Below are 14809 nucleotides of genomic sequence, written 5' to 3'. Positions count from 1 at the left end.
ACAAATCAAAACCACTATGAGATATCACCTCACACCTAATAGAATGGCTAATATCAAAAAGATAAGAAAATAACTGTTGGTAAGGATGTAGAGAAAAGAGAGACTCATGCATTGTTGGTAGGAATGCAAATTGGTGCAGCCTGTATGGAAAACATCAAGGGGGCTTCTCAAAAAATAAAAAATAGAAGTACTTTGTGATCCAGCAGTTTATGTCTGGGTACCTATCCACAGAAAACAAAAATACTAATCTGAAAAGATACATGGACCTCTTTCTTAATTGCAGCATTATTTATAATAGTCAAGATATATCCATTGGGCATTATGCTAAGTGAAACAGATCAGACACAGGAAGACAAATATCACATAATTCACTTATGAATGGAACATAAAAACAAAACAAACAAAACCCAGGCTCCGAGATACCAAGAACAGAGTGTGGTTGCCAGAAAGGAGGGAGTTTGGGGGTATGTGAAATAGGTGAAGAGGATCAAGGAGTATAAACTTCCATTTATAAAATAAGTAAGCCATGGTATAAAGTAAGTAAGCCATGGGGATGTGACGTACGTACATCATGGGAATTACGGTCAGTAATATTGCATTAACTTTGTGTGATGACAGTTGGTATGAGATTTATTATGGCGATCAGTCTGCAAAGAATACAACTGTTGAATCACTGTGTTATATACATGAAACAAATATATGTCAATTATGGTTCAGTTAAGAAAAGAGAAAAGGAATCCAGTAGAAAGCTGGGATGGATCTAGGAGGTAGGATGCAGCCCTCTTGTTTCTAGATGGTTTCATTTGTTTGAGCTCCCATCTATGTTCCCCCAAGAACATGGCATACGTAATGGAATCATTGTCCTTTAAGCTTATTTATTTTTCGTAATTCTTCATCCATTAGTAAATTCTTTTATATCATTTGTAAAAAGCTCAACATGTTTTTTCGGCTATGCAAAGAGGTAACAAGATGAAGATGTTTATTTTGAATATGGGCAGAAGTGTTAAAGGCCACAGAACAACAGGTGAGGCAACTCCCAGGGGAAGGAAGGCTGATTGCCTCATGACCTCTTCCCATGAGAAGATTCTCTTTTAAGTGCTACTAAGATCTGGGTTTCATTTTTCTTATCATCTATCTATCTATCTATCTATCTATCTATCTATCTATCTATCTATTCATTCATTCAGAGAGGGGCAGAGAGAGAATTTAAGCAGGCTACGTGCCCAATGCAGAGCCTGATCTCAGGGTCATGAGATCATGACTGGAGCTGAAATCACAACCCCAATGCTTAGCTGACTGAACCACCCAGGTACTCCTGGGTTTCACTTTTCTTAGGGAAGATATGCTTTTCTAGAGGGGATCTCTTGTAGAATGGCATAAGCTACTGAGATAATAATACCAACAGGAGATGTTTCAACAAAATTCATCTTAAACAATGCTATAGAACTATATATATATATAGTTCTATAGCATTGTTAGTCTATATATATATATATATATATATATAGTCTTAAAATCTGTATATTGATATTGAGGATAATGATGCTAAAGGAAAAAAAGTATGTTTAAAACTATGTTTTAAATATGTAGTCTATAAGTGATATATGTTTGTTGAATAGAAAAGCCAAAATATTAAGAAAAGCATCAAGAATAAAAGTTTCTTACGGCCTATTATTTTTTAGCATTCTTTTATGTACCCTATTTTAAAGAGAAATCATTTTTTTTAAAAAAACATAGAATAGTGCTAAAAAATTTGTTTTGTGACTTGATTTTTTTTTCTAGTTAATGCATGGTCTTGTCCATAAGTGTATTCTAGCACAGTCTTAATTTTTTTAGGAATGTAAGGGTTTTTTGTTTTGTTTTGTCCATGTTACATTTTCATTTTACCTCTTGTAGGTGAAGGAGGAAGATATTTTCTTCCTCCTGTTTAGCCATGTGATTGGTTTTTTTTTTAAGATTTTATTTATTTATTCATGAAAGACACACACACATACAGAAAGGCAGAGACACAGGCAGAGGGAGAAGCAGACTCCATGCAGGGAGCCTGATATGGAACTCGATCCCGGGACTCCAGGATCATGCCCTGGGCCAAAGGCAGGCACTAAACTGCTGAGCCACCCAGGGATCCCCTAGCCATGTGACTGTGTGGAAAGACACCACTCACAGCTCTAGGAATACACCCAAATAGGTTTAACTCTGTCAGTATTTCCACCTTCAGCCCCTGTGATGGGTACAAGAATGGGGATGAGACAATTTGGGCCAAGAACCAACAGATAAGAGATGCCAGGACAAGTAGATAGATCAGAAGAACCTTGTTTTTTTCTGGATGATTTTTGAATTGTGAAGCTTGAAGTTCCTATAGCCATTTTGTGACCATAGAGGGGAACCCTGAACTGCACGAGGAAATCTCCCTCTGTGACCCTTCAGGACGGGTAATTCTTACCTTTCCTCTGTTCTTTTTTTTTTTTTTTTTTTTAAGATTTTAAAAATTTATTCATGAGAGACACAGAGAGAGAGGCAGAGACATAGGCAGAGGGAGAGAAGCAGGTTCCTCACAGGAGGCCTGATGTGGGACTCTGATCCCTGGACTAGGATCACAACCTGAACTGCAGACCTTGAACCGCTGAGCTACCCAGGCATCCTGCCTTTCCTCTGTTCTGAAAAGAGTTCCCCTGGAAAGAGGGGGCCACCGAGGATTTGTATAGAATAGTTCTGGTTATAGGTTTGCAATGAGCCAAACCTGGCTTCAAATCCCAAGTGCAGTTATACTTAGTGGCAATCTTACTCTCTGATCCTCAGTTTCAGTGCCAGTAAAGTGGGGGAAAAACCATACCTATAAGTTGTGAGAATTTAAGTAATATATTGAAGAGCATGAGTATTATGAGATTGGGGTGTTGTGAAAAAGACACAACAATACAGAGGAGTGGGGAGGGAAAGAGGGTGAGAGACAGAGGGGATGCAACTAGTCTGGCTCTGGGGATCTTGTTAAAATGCAGATTCTCAGTTGAGAGGTCTTGGATGAGGCCTGAGCTTCTGTGTTTCTAACTAGCCCCCTCCTCCTGGTGATACTGATCAGCTGGTTTGTGGATCACTTAGGTAGCAAAGTTCTAGATCACAAATGAGGATGGACCTCATCACCCTTACTTTCATTCTCCTAGAAGCTGTCTCTACTATCCATTCAATGTCAGTTCTGGATGTGTTCAATGTTCTGTGTGTTGTGTTTGCTACTACATAGAGGAAAAGGCTTAATTATGGCAGGCAGAGGGGATGCCCCACCACTCCTGCTCATCCTGTGTAGCTTAACTGGAAACTCCTTTATGAATGGAGCTGAGCTCATAAGTCAGAAAGCATTGGTGGAATCATGACCAAGGCCTGGGTGGTGGGCTTCTGGGGAGGGAAGGTAGGAAATGGAAGGTTCTCAATGTCACCAATTCTCACCATTGTTCGATGTTCACATCTCACTGCACAGGAAACAGCTTCACCTGCAGTTTCCTTCATGAGTCTAGGAAGATCAAATTATGCTTTGGGTATAAGGTAGGTAGGAGGGGGACTTGTTTCCCATAGGCAAGAATTTTACATGTGGCCAGAATCCAATCCCAGGATTCTGCACATTTAAGATGGAATTGAAGAGCAATAGATTCAGGCTCAGAAGAACTGCATGTCTCTCAGAGCTCTGAAGTTACCTGCTCAGGTTCTTGGACAAGCAACTTGACCTCCCTGAGACTCATATTTTTTCACCTATAAAATGGAGGTTATCAAATAGCACAGGCTTCCTAACAACCCTATTATGAGGAACAAGTGAGAAAATAGATGGAAGAACTTTGAAAAACAAAGAAAACTATACAATTGTGAAGAATTACAGGGACAAGAGTTCTAAGGCAGCTTAGCTACCCAATTGCCCAACTATAAAATTATGTCTAAGACTTTAAAAAGCCATTAAGTGGGGCCTATATATACAAGAGAGAGAAAGGTACACAAGCTGCTCAGAAAATCTATCATGTTCCATGCTGTTTCCCATGGCTGGTCATCCTTGCCCCCAAGATCAGGACGCTGGTCAGGACAGAGCCAGTCAAAGCAAGACTCCAAATGGTGGACTAGACAGATGGCCCTCTGGAGGTGTGCAGTGTGAATTTAGCTTGAAGCTAAAGAGCTCTTATTGCTTTAATAAAGCACATTTGAGTAAGAGGATGGAGTTGGTTTCTTCCATATTGCTGATACTAAAATGAGAATACTCCAAAAATTCAATGTAAAGAGGGAAAAGAACAAAGAAAGTATTCATATCTCTCCTATGCCAAAGAGTTATACTGATTCTGGAAGCCTGCCGACTCCCTAATATTCTTTTCTAATTCGTTAATCTGAATTAAGAAATCCCTCACCCTTATTCTGAAGAGACTGGAGCACATGCTCTGGATTGGTTTCTTGATGTTTTTGGAAGAAGCAAGAATAACTCAGAAACTACCAGGCATACAGAGCAAGAGATCTGGGACCTGGCCAGAGGAAGGCATAGAAGATTCACTGGTCACAAACTCTTCTTGTGTCTTGGTCTACATGGTCCAATAATCAGAAGATGTTTTAGACTTCATGAACAGTATGGTCCTGATAGTAATGAAATTGGGATACTGAGCTGGGAATAGAAAAGATGAGCAAGTCAAAGAATCAACTGTGTCCAAAGAATGATTCTTTATTTAGCTATTGGCTTCTACTCAAATGTTTTCTTCTAGGTGTATCTTTCTCTGACATCTATTAAACAAATTAATACCCACACCCAAGGCATAGATCCACATTGAATTCTTTTTCCCTCCTCCTCTATCTCAGCACATGACATCCTATAGTTTTTTTCAGTATTCTCTCTTCATTACTATATGGTAGTTTCATGACAGTTTGATTTCTTTGTTTACTATTACATACTCAGTATCTAGCACCATCTGAAAACTATAGGTGCTCAATAAATATCTCTGAATGAATGAAGTCCCAATATCAATGTCCCTGAATCCTTCCTTCACCTTATAGTTTTAGATTATTATTCTGCTTTTTCCCCCTCATTCTTCTTATCTCCTTCTATATTTTTATTAGCCTACTTTAATCATTTTCACTGTCATCATCAGATAAAATTTTTTGTATTTCTATTTGTGGAGAATTTGAAAACCTATGGCTCTCCAAGGCAACAGCCTCCTGGCAACATATCCATTGGGCACAAAAGGGTCCAACTGTTGCATTTCAATTTAAACATTTCTCAATCTCCTTCAGGCAGGTTGCTTCCTTTGTGCAATCTACTCCTCAGGGAATGTTTCTCTCCAGGGCATTCAGGAAAAGCGACTAGGATTGTTAGATAAAAGGAACATCATACCATCACTTTCTTGGTGGTATCATAAATCAGGGGCAAATGGTATGTCCATGTTCTAACTCCCTGAATTGCACAGTGATTTCTGAGTGGCAAGAAACATATTTCTCTAGTGTGAGAAATTTTGTCACAGACAGGAAAATATCATTGGAAAATATTTGACATGTAGTAAGCACTCAAAATTTTGGAGTAAGTATGTGGATGAAATCTCCCTGGATGCTTCCCTTCTCCCTCCTATGTTGGTGGCTTGAATGTGGGGATTTGTGGTAGAATTAACTACATGTCCCTACTTTTTTCTCCGAAACCCAGCTGTCCCTGCGTAGCCTCTGTCTTCCTGTACATAAAACACTCCCTGTGCATCTGGAGACTCAGAGAGAGGACCCTGCAAATCTGCACATGAAATTTGCAGCCCTCAGCTTCTGCACCTGTGGGCTGAGTGGTCTGGAATATATTTGTGTTTCCCGGTCACACTTGGAGCAGTGAGATTTGACCTTTAGAAAGCAGTGGTTTGTTGAGAGACTGTTCTTAGTTCTTTTTAAATCATGTACACATTGCAGAAGTCGGACACCTCTGCCTACCAAAGGCTGAAAGAATGTGCCTTGAAGCCAAGTCTAGACAGAATTCCAAGGCAGGGGAGTCAGTGGGACAGGGAAATCACCACAGGGTCTATGCCAACTTTCTGTCCTGCTATTTTACCATTTTTGTGTTTCTGGATTTTAGCCAACATGAGAGGTCTTTTGTGCCAAGAATGACCATAACAAGTGGGTTGGGGTTTCCACTGAAGGTTAATTTAAATGTTTCACCTTCCTTCAGCTCCTCATTTAGAGTGTGTTACTGTTCCCGAGGCAGCCCCAAGACTTTCCAGGCCTCTGGTTTACTGAGGGAAGGAGCAAAGGGAGGCCAAGCTACTCTGTCATTTCTCAGTTTATAGACACCTGTAATCAATCATCAGATGGATGGGGATTTACAAAAACAATTGAATTAGGAAAGTACTAATCCCAACTGTCAATGTGATGAGTAAAATACAGAATGAAAGTGAAGAAGACAGGCAAGATCTTTTTTTTTTTTTCACTTTCTGCAGATGTCCAATCCAATTTTAACAACTCAAGGCTGTGCCATACTCGATTCACACAGCTGGCAGCCTATTAAAAGCTGGCACCTCAAATCCTCACGTGATTCATGATCTTTATCTTAACTGCCTGTTCCACCTATTTCAAATTTCATGTCCTGAGGGTAACATTCTCCCAGTATCTGACTTTCCTTGCTTATAGTGTGCTCTCTCCCTCCCTCATCCTACACATCCATTCAGTCCTGTGAAGAGCTGCCCCCGGTGTCTCGGTGAAGTAGGACCACTACTTCTAGATAGGATCAGTACTACTAGAGTGTTTCTGGGATCCAGTCTTAGGATCTCTCAGTGATCTCTTTACAGTTCTCAGAAGCTTTCTCAATGAGGATTTAATTCCTCAATGACTTTGAAACTAGGTTTGTGAATTGAGTATATGATTACTCTGAAATTAAAAAGTTGTCTCAGAATAAAGACAGAGAGGAATAGGATTATACAGAAGAGATAACGACTGTATAGCATCTTATAGACATAAAGCACTGGTCACATTATTTGGAGATATTAGTAGACCTAGTACCCAGTTGGTAGTAATGTTTCTTTTCTGAATTCTGGCTGCATATCAGCATCACCTAGGAAGCTTTTAGAAAAGCTGATGAATGGGTACAATCCCAGAGATTCTGGTTTAATTGGTCCAGGTACAACTTGAGTATTGGTATTTTCTAGAAAGTCCTCCAGTGATTTTTTGAGCCTCCAGGATTGGTCTCTAATGGGCTTCTTCCCGTTAGCTTACCTGCCATGAGTCTTGTCCATTGTTCCTTTCATGACAGTGGATTTCACAAAAGCTTAAGGTGATTTCTCTTCAGCACACTTTCAAATGATTCTTCAACTTGGACTTTCACTATGAGAGGCATTTGTTGAAAACAAAATACAAAAAGATCACATTTATGTTTTTCTAACAGTTAATTTAAGCATTGATAGGCACTTGCACATATAAATATATACCCAACGCAAATATAACACATCTTATGTATACACAGAATGTGGGAGGACAGGCAATGCTGTGTGTGACCTGCTGAAATAACATACTTTAAACTTTATTTGGAGAAAATCTGGAGATTGGCCATCATAAACTTGGGTGGGAAGACATTATGGGGAAGCAAACTTTGCCATCCCAAAATGTGTCTCTTTGACACGTGGATCGTTTCAGGCTGATTATTTTGAAAAAAACAGAAGACTTTAAAAGTTTTTATTTTTGCCTGCCCCCTAACTGCCTAAAAGAATGCAGAGGACCTATTCCAGGAAGGGAGCTATCACCATAGATAACTACAGTATCACAGGAACTAGGTATGGAGTACAGGGAGGAACCTAACGAAGCCTGTTTGATAAAAAAAAAAAAAAAAAAAAAATAGTCCTAGTTTCTGAATGGCTCAGCAAATACTTGTTTACTGAACATTTATTCTATCCATTTTTCCTGTGAATTGTCTTCCCTCTCTGTGAAGCCTGGAATCCCTAACCCCTTCTCCTTAGTCCAGAATGACGATATACTTCATTTTGCCTATCTTGGAATCTCTCATGTTTACGTCGATTCCCTGTACATATGTAGTTAAATCTTATTCTCTTCTTTAATCTGTCTCATGTCAGTTTAAATCTCAGACCAACCAGAAGAATATTAAAGGGTAAAGTTTTTTCCTCCCCAACATCTTTCATGGTGAGGGGGCCGCCTGAAAGACAATCTCTCCTGTTGTTCACAGTTTTAATCAATTTTTTTATTTTCAAAGTAGTCTTCATGTCTTCTTGAAGCAAGACCAGTCATCACTGAGAAGATTAAATGGTATATCAACCCTTAGCATTATAAGCTTTAATTTTTTTTCATTTTTCAGATATTTCATGCTTGCTACATTAGAGTTACAAGTTCAAAAATTCTGTGCTCAAATTTCTTTTGGTCTTTGAAGAACATTCACCTTGAAAAGGCAGGCCAGCAGAGGTTAAGCAAAGGTGTTTGATACTTGCTTCATGTTCATTGAGGAAACTACAGATTATATGACTTAGTGATTATAAAGCAATTAGAGTAGTGCCCTGCACCCAGTTAATCCTATATAAGTGTTTGTTAAATAAAAACAAATAAATATAGTGGAAAGCTTCTCTTTTTGCTTCCTGAAGCTCCTTCCTCAAACTTATTATAGAGAGCAAAGCTTCCAGGAGCAGGGCCATAGTAGGACATTCAGGCTTGCCTTCCTAGCACTTTTACTTTCATTGATTCCTTCCTAATAGTCTAATAGCAAAGGCTTTTTCTTTGCCAGTTCTTTTCCTTTCCAGGAAAATTTAGGAGTGCTTTGTTTTATCTCTCAGATTTGGGAGGAGGCAGATTTGGTAGAGAAATTAGAAGTTGAATTTAAAGCAACTCAACAAGTTCCTACTAAGAATCACTGTTTGCATATGCATGTGTATTTCTCATTATACTTTACACACACAAACAATCTATTGGTTTGGGATGGAAGGAGTTTGCAATCTGGTTGATACATCCATAATTTATCCATATCCTGAATGTCTTCCTGCAAAGAGCCTGACACTAAATGGAATAATTTTCTTAGTCTATATAGTGACAGCTCCTTAGCTGTAAGCAACTAAGTTAGACTCTGGCTGACTTAGGTTAAAAAAAATGAATTTGTTGGGAAGATAATGGAGAATACTCAGAATTAAGGAAAAGTTTCATTATTATTTTTCCTAAAGACACTATGCTCTATTGTGTTTTGTTGGACAGGGTGAGAAATTCGGATTTAATTATAATGAGAGAGGAAACCATCAATGGATTTAAGGGAGAGAAGTGGTGTGACCTAATATGATCTGATTTACATTTTCAGGTAATGTCTCTAGCTGCTGTGTGGCTAATGGATTGTAGACATGGGAGATGGGATTAGGATAGTAAGTTAGGAGACACATTTCAGTCAGGTGAGAAATGATGGGGCTCCTGCTAGTGGGAAATATCCACATGGAGAGTAGTAAAGACAAGTGAAACACATTTTTAAGGTTAGGAAAGGGAAAGAAGCATGAAAGAGGCTCCTCACCAGAGGCTCTAAGGCTTCTGACAGGATCAACTAGGTGAACAGTCATGCTACATACTAAGAAGAAAAAAACTGAAAAAGAAATATGTTTGATGATGGTATCAAAATTATTGTTGTGGCAGTTTGAAGTGCCTATTACATATCCCCGTGGAAATGGTAAGTCAGGAGTAGGGATCTGAGTCTGGAGTTTCAGGGAAAAGCCAGGGCTGGGGATATCTCTTCAAGTTTTCTTTCTTTCTTTCTTTCTTTCTTTCTTTCTTTCTTTCTTTCTTTCTTTCTTTCTTTCTTTCTTTCTTTTTCTTTCTTTCTTTTTTCTAAGATGTTATTTATTCATGAAAGACACACACAGAGAGAGGCAGAGACATAGGCAGAGGGAGAAGCAGGCTCCATGCAGGAAGCCCAATGTGGGACTCAATCCTGGAACTCCAGGATCACGGCCTGGGCCAAAGGCAGGTGCTCAAATGCTGAGCCAACCAGGCATCTCTCCCTTCAAATTTTCTATAGGTGAATTTAGAGTGGTGTGTGTAGATGAACTTTCTAAGTTAAAGATAAGGAGAGAGAACAGAAGAGGGCTAGGATGGCACTTTCAGGTGGGTACTTCTACATATAACGGTCAATCAGAGGAGGCTGGTGAGGGAGGAATGAAAGCAGGGGAGTATGGTGTCACAGCAACTCAGACAAAATGCATTAAATCTTGCTAAGAAGGAAAGAGAAGAGAGGCCGCCAGTGGATTTGGTGGTGTCATGGAGGACATGGGTGACCTTGACAGAGGCAGACTCAAGGGTATGGTAGGAATAGAGGTCTTAATGGGATGAGATTTTTTTTTTTTCATTCTCCCTAAAACAGTGGGAAGCAGGGAATGGGATGTTAACTGGAGGGGGTGTAACCTCAAGGTAGGAATATTTTAAGGTTGCCTGTTTGGATGGTGATGGCAGTGATCCAGTAGAAAAGGAGAATCTGATGATTTAGCAAAGACTGGAGCCAAGTCTTTGAAAAGACAAGAGGGCATGAGATCCAGGTGTGTAATTGGAACAGTTACCATTTGATGGGAATGGGAACTTCATCCCTGAGCAAAACGCAGAGGGCACAGAACAGGTGGTCAGCAAATATGGTGGAGGAGAGAGGAAAAAGCTCCTAGCTACTCACTTGTTTTCTCAATAATGAGGCAAGGTCATCAGTTGAGGGTGAGAGTAGCCATCGTGTAGAAGATATGAGGATAGATGGGTAGAAAATAGTTTTTTAAGGAGTCTAAAAAGGAACATGAAAGGGAATACATGCAGCACTGCCTGGAACTATTGAGTGTCCAGTTCAGATTTTGGACATGAAATTTGAGACCAGTCAGTACAATAGGGTTTTTGTCCACCAACATTTAGCTGCACTGGGGCAGGACCCATGGTTACTATTATTATTAATACTACCAGCTGGCAAACATTGAATGCATACTTTGTGTCAGATGCTTTTTGAAGCACTTTACAAGTGCTTACTTTATGATGTATGTGCTATTATAGGTAAGGAAACTGAGGCACAGACAGATTAAGTAATTTGTTCAAGGTCACACAGTAAGTAATGGCTAGAGCCCATTACAGATCCTAGCAATTAGGCTCAAAGGACCACATAATTTGCACCTTGTAGTGTTATTACTAGGAAAAACAAGCCAATGGTACATAAAGCATCTAGCACAGTGCTCTGCCCACAGGAAACATTCAATGACTTCTAGCTAATATGAATAACAGCATTTAGAGATTTACTCCATAGAAATTTTTTTAAGTTTTTAAAAAGCTGACATGTGTGGATTCTGAGACTAGCACCTGGAACTTCTAAATGTTGGTGCACTTCTGCTCTATCCTCCCCACACCAACCTAGATAATGGGACATCTCCAGCCTTAGTCATTTGACAGCCAAGAACCGTGTTGCCATGGGAGGCCACTAGGTGGCGCCACCAAAGAGCAGGCCCGTTTCATTTACCTTCGGGTCTTTAATTCCCATATAGGTGGGCAAGCAGAAGCTGGACCTTGATAACCAAAAGAAGCGTTGTCATAAGTAAGTAAATAAGTAAATAAAAAAAATATATGGACAGAGAAGGGATGGAGTTGCATTTAAAGCATATATTTGGAACAAGGCGTGGTGGAAAGGGAGGTGGGAGGGAATGGGGTGACTGGGGGGGGCACTTGACGGGAGGAGCACTGGGTGTTATGCTATATATTGGGAAATTGAACTGCAATAAAAAATAATTTAAAAATTTTAAAAAAGCATATATTTGGGCAAGCAAATAAAACAAAGAGCACGTATATCCAAAGAAACTGCTCCTTGATAGGCCAGCAAAAGCCAATGCAAATTTCTTGTGCTTGCTTGCAAACTAAATAAGACAGAAATCTTGCCCACTTTCTCTGAATCAAGCTCTGCTCCAAAACTGTTAAATCCACGGGTCAGACAAGATTTCAGACAGTGGCATGGACGTACACATCTTTTCCTTTTCATGCCTCCATCATAGGTAATTGAGATGCAGAGCTGTAACTAAGTAAGGTCTGTGTTTCTGCCCCCACCTTCAGCCCAGCCCAATCCATAATTAGATAGCGATCTCTCTAGCTGGCAGCTCCATCCAAGGTCAGCAAATGAATCTCCTAGTGTTCAAGGAACGTTGCCTCAGAAGGAGACTATTCCAGGTATCCATCCTCGTTTGTGCAACACCTGCATTCCAGTCGTTTCTTTCTGAATGGTAAGTCAGCCACAGAAACAGCACAGCATACTTGCCTTATCTCTATTTCCCCTCACGGCAGTGATGTAATGCGATGGAAATCTCTGCCTGTTTATTGTATCATCAGCAATAGCTCTATGACTACATAGTATTCTGAGAAGGGTGGAGATACAATTAAAATGTAAGTAAACTAAAACCCACCTCCCCACATTATCCCGGGCTTCGGGTATGTTCCACCCTCCCTGTCCCTGGCCATGTTCAAGTCTTTGTATTGTTTCCTGGATTGTCCCACTAAGGCCATATGTATCTGCTTGTAGCCAGTGCAACTGAGCTCCCCAAACACAGATTCCCATGAAAACGGAACAAAAGACGAGGGAGAGGCAGAGCATGTTAAATGTCTCATTAGGCCTTCTGTCTGATTCTCATTAGATTCGCTGACTGCTTCTCATTAGGCCCATTGCCTCCACTTCTTGCAGGCCCTGAATATGTAGGCCAGTGCTTATTGTCATGGTTGGTCCAGAAGATCCATTTCATTTATTCACAAATTGAATGTGGCTTCTGAAAAGTCCCGGGCAATTTTTTTGGCAAAGTTGAGAGAGGCTTATTGTTGCTATTTGCTATTTTTTGAGCAATCCTAAGCAGGGTGGGCGGGAGAACTCATTTAAAGACCCAGCACAAAAACTTCAAACTCTCCTGCAGAATTGGGAGGCTGGGAGATAACTGGCCAGCCTGTATGTGCGGACATCAGGAACGGGTGACGTTGTGGGCAAAGTCACAAATACGACTGGGTAAGACAGAACAAGATGCTCAATGGCAGGGTGTGGAAGAGGATAGTTGTCAGGGACCACTGGTGACTGCAACTCCCATCCTCCCTGATCTCTGGGAACATTTCCCCAGTTGTTGAAATAAGAGCCAAATGATAGTATGGAAAAGTCACCATATAGTCGAATAGTCTACAAATTATGTGTGCGTGTGAAAAGAAATCACTTATATCTCATTATTCTTCTCACTGAAACATAGTGCCTGCTTCCTTCTACTGGGAAGAAAGCTCCCAATATATGTTGCCGTCGATGACATCAGTGGACATGGCCCTGAATTACAACACAAAAACGTGTATCTCCAAAAGAAGAAACAGATATAGATGAGCATTTCTCAAAAAGTGGCAAACAAATGCCTACTTTCTACATTCTCTCTTTGCTATTGTTTTGTCTTGATGTTTGAGTTTTTTATTTGGTGAACATGATAGGGATGCAAGATGGTTTTGAGAGTCATGTGGTGCCTGAAATCAGAAGAATGATACTCACAGGGAGTATTTATTATTATTATTATTATTATTATTATTATTATTATTATTTTCTTCCTGGACAGTGAAGTTCAAAGGAGATTTGGTAACTTTACAAAGTGAATGTTTCCCTCCTGATATGTGACTGAGTTAGATATAGAGGAAAATCAGATTGCCCAAGAGAAACAATTGTGAAATTAGGTATCAGTATAAGATTTGATACCTTCTCCCTCCCTTATGATCTCACACAGAAGGGAGAGAAAAGGTGCCTCCATAGAAAACCTTCTCCTCTGTCAGGAAGTAAGGCTGGTATTCCCCAAGGAAGGAGAAGGGTTATGACTCACTGAGGAGGCAGCGGGTGTGGTTCCTTTTAGACATGCTCCAGCTGCTCCATAAGCTGGAAAGACATGGTCACTTCTCCTTTGTGGATTTTGCCTGAGTTTGCAATGTCCCACTTCTGAGATAGAGCTGAAAGCATATTTTTATCCTGTGTTATATGAAGAATTTCTGTCTCCGTACATGACTGTATCAATGCAGTTACATATTTTTAAGGTTACTGCCTTTCTGTCAGGCTAAGTGGTCAGTCTTAAAATGACCCTGCGTAGAGACTAGAGGATAGAACTTGTTGTATGAAAGAGTACAGCCGTTCCAAAGAGGCCTCTATGAAAGTTTTTTTCTTTTTCCCCTCCCCTCCAATATTGACTTCTAAGCAACTTTCAGCATTCTCGGTGAGCCTGCCCTCACCCTTTTGTAAGTAAGTACTTTCTCTTCGGAGGACTCGACTTCTGAATATTCCAGGAAATAGGTATCCCAGACTGCAATGCCCCATTCACAACATTCCCAAATAAAAAATCTTTCTTTTTTGCCTAGTTGGCTCACAGAATACACAGTTTTATGAAGCCTGTTTAAGATGGCAGGTCTCTGTGCTTTAGTATCTGGAGGAGACATTCTTATTGGTGCCTATAGGCCATGATTGTGGAGATGACATAAAAATTTTGGCTCTAAATCTCTTTAGCAAAAAGCTCTGTTCAGAGACAGGCTAGAACAATGGGCTGAAAGTGATCTTGGCCTTTCAAGGGCTTTATCCTATCCAAAGTTCCAGCAGGAGAACCTGATCTCCCAGAAAGTATCTCTTTTATTGCCAACCGTAGAGAATCACTGACAAAACTAATTAAAGAATTTGAACCTCATTCTGTCTTTCCTTAGCTGACCCTCAACCAGGGGCTGGACTCGAAACAAAGACACAAGATATAGAATATGAGGCTCTCACCAGGGTAAATAGGGCTGCATGCTCTCATTCCCTTCTCTGAAAGAGCTACTTAAACACAAAATACCTCACTTTTTTTTTTTCTTTTTTTTTACAATG

At 40.0% G+C, this 14809-nt stretch overlaps 2 long non-coding RNA genes across 17 annotated transcripts in view; one reads left to right on the top strand and one right to left on the bottom strand.

The window, feature by feature from the left end:
• The window catches only part of LOC111090871, a 49428-nt gene that overhangs the window by 16556 nt on the left and 18063 nt on the right, over nucleotides 1-14809 (bottom strand). The window contains exons 1-2 of one of the 2 annotated variants that reach the window (XR_005373111.1): nucleotides 13788-13910; nucleotides 7195-7302 (exon numbers count right to left, since the gene is read on the bottom strand). This is a non-coding gene — a long non-coding RNA (uncharacterized LOC111090871). Of the gene's footprint in view, nucleotides 1-7194; nucleotides 7303-13787; nucleotides 13911-14809 lie in introns of those variants that run through there. The other variant, XR_005373112.1, reaches the window with a different exon arrangement.
• Nucleotides 1-14809, top strand: part of LOC102152966 — a 44024-nt gene that overhangs the window by 19230 nt on the left and 9985 nt on the right. For 5 of the 15 annotated variants that reach the window (XR_005373096.1, XR_005373106.1, XR_005373100.1 and 2 more), the window contains exons 5-7: nucleotides 9166-9265; nucleotides 11457-11506; nucleotides 12016-14717. This is a non-coding gene — a long non-coding RNA (uncharacterized LOC102152966). The remainder of the gene's footprint in view (nucleotides 1-9165; nucleotides 9266-11456; nucleotides 11507-12015; nucleotides 14718-14809) is intronic. The other 10 variants (XR_005373102.1, XR_005373101.1, XR_005373097.1 and 7 more) reach the window with 10 other exon arrangements.

The sequence above is a fragment of the Canis lupus genome, chromosome 18, assembly GCF_011100685.1.
Source record: "Canis lupus familiaris isolate Mischka breed German Shepherd chromosome 18, alternate assembly UU_Cfam_GSD_1.0, whole genome shotgun sequence".
NCBI lineage: Eukaryota > Metazoa > Chordata > Mammalia > Carnivora > Canidae > Canis > Canis lupus.
This window is presented reverse-complemented; position numbering and strand designations above follow the sequence as displayed.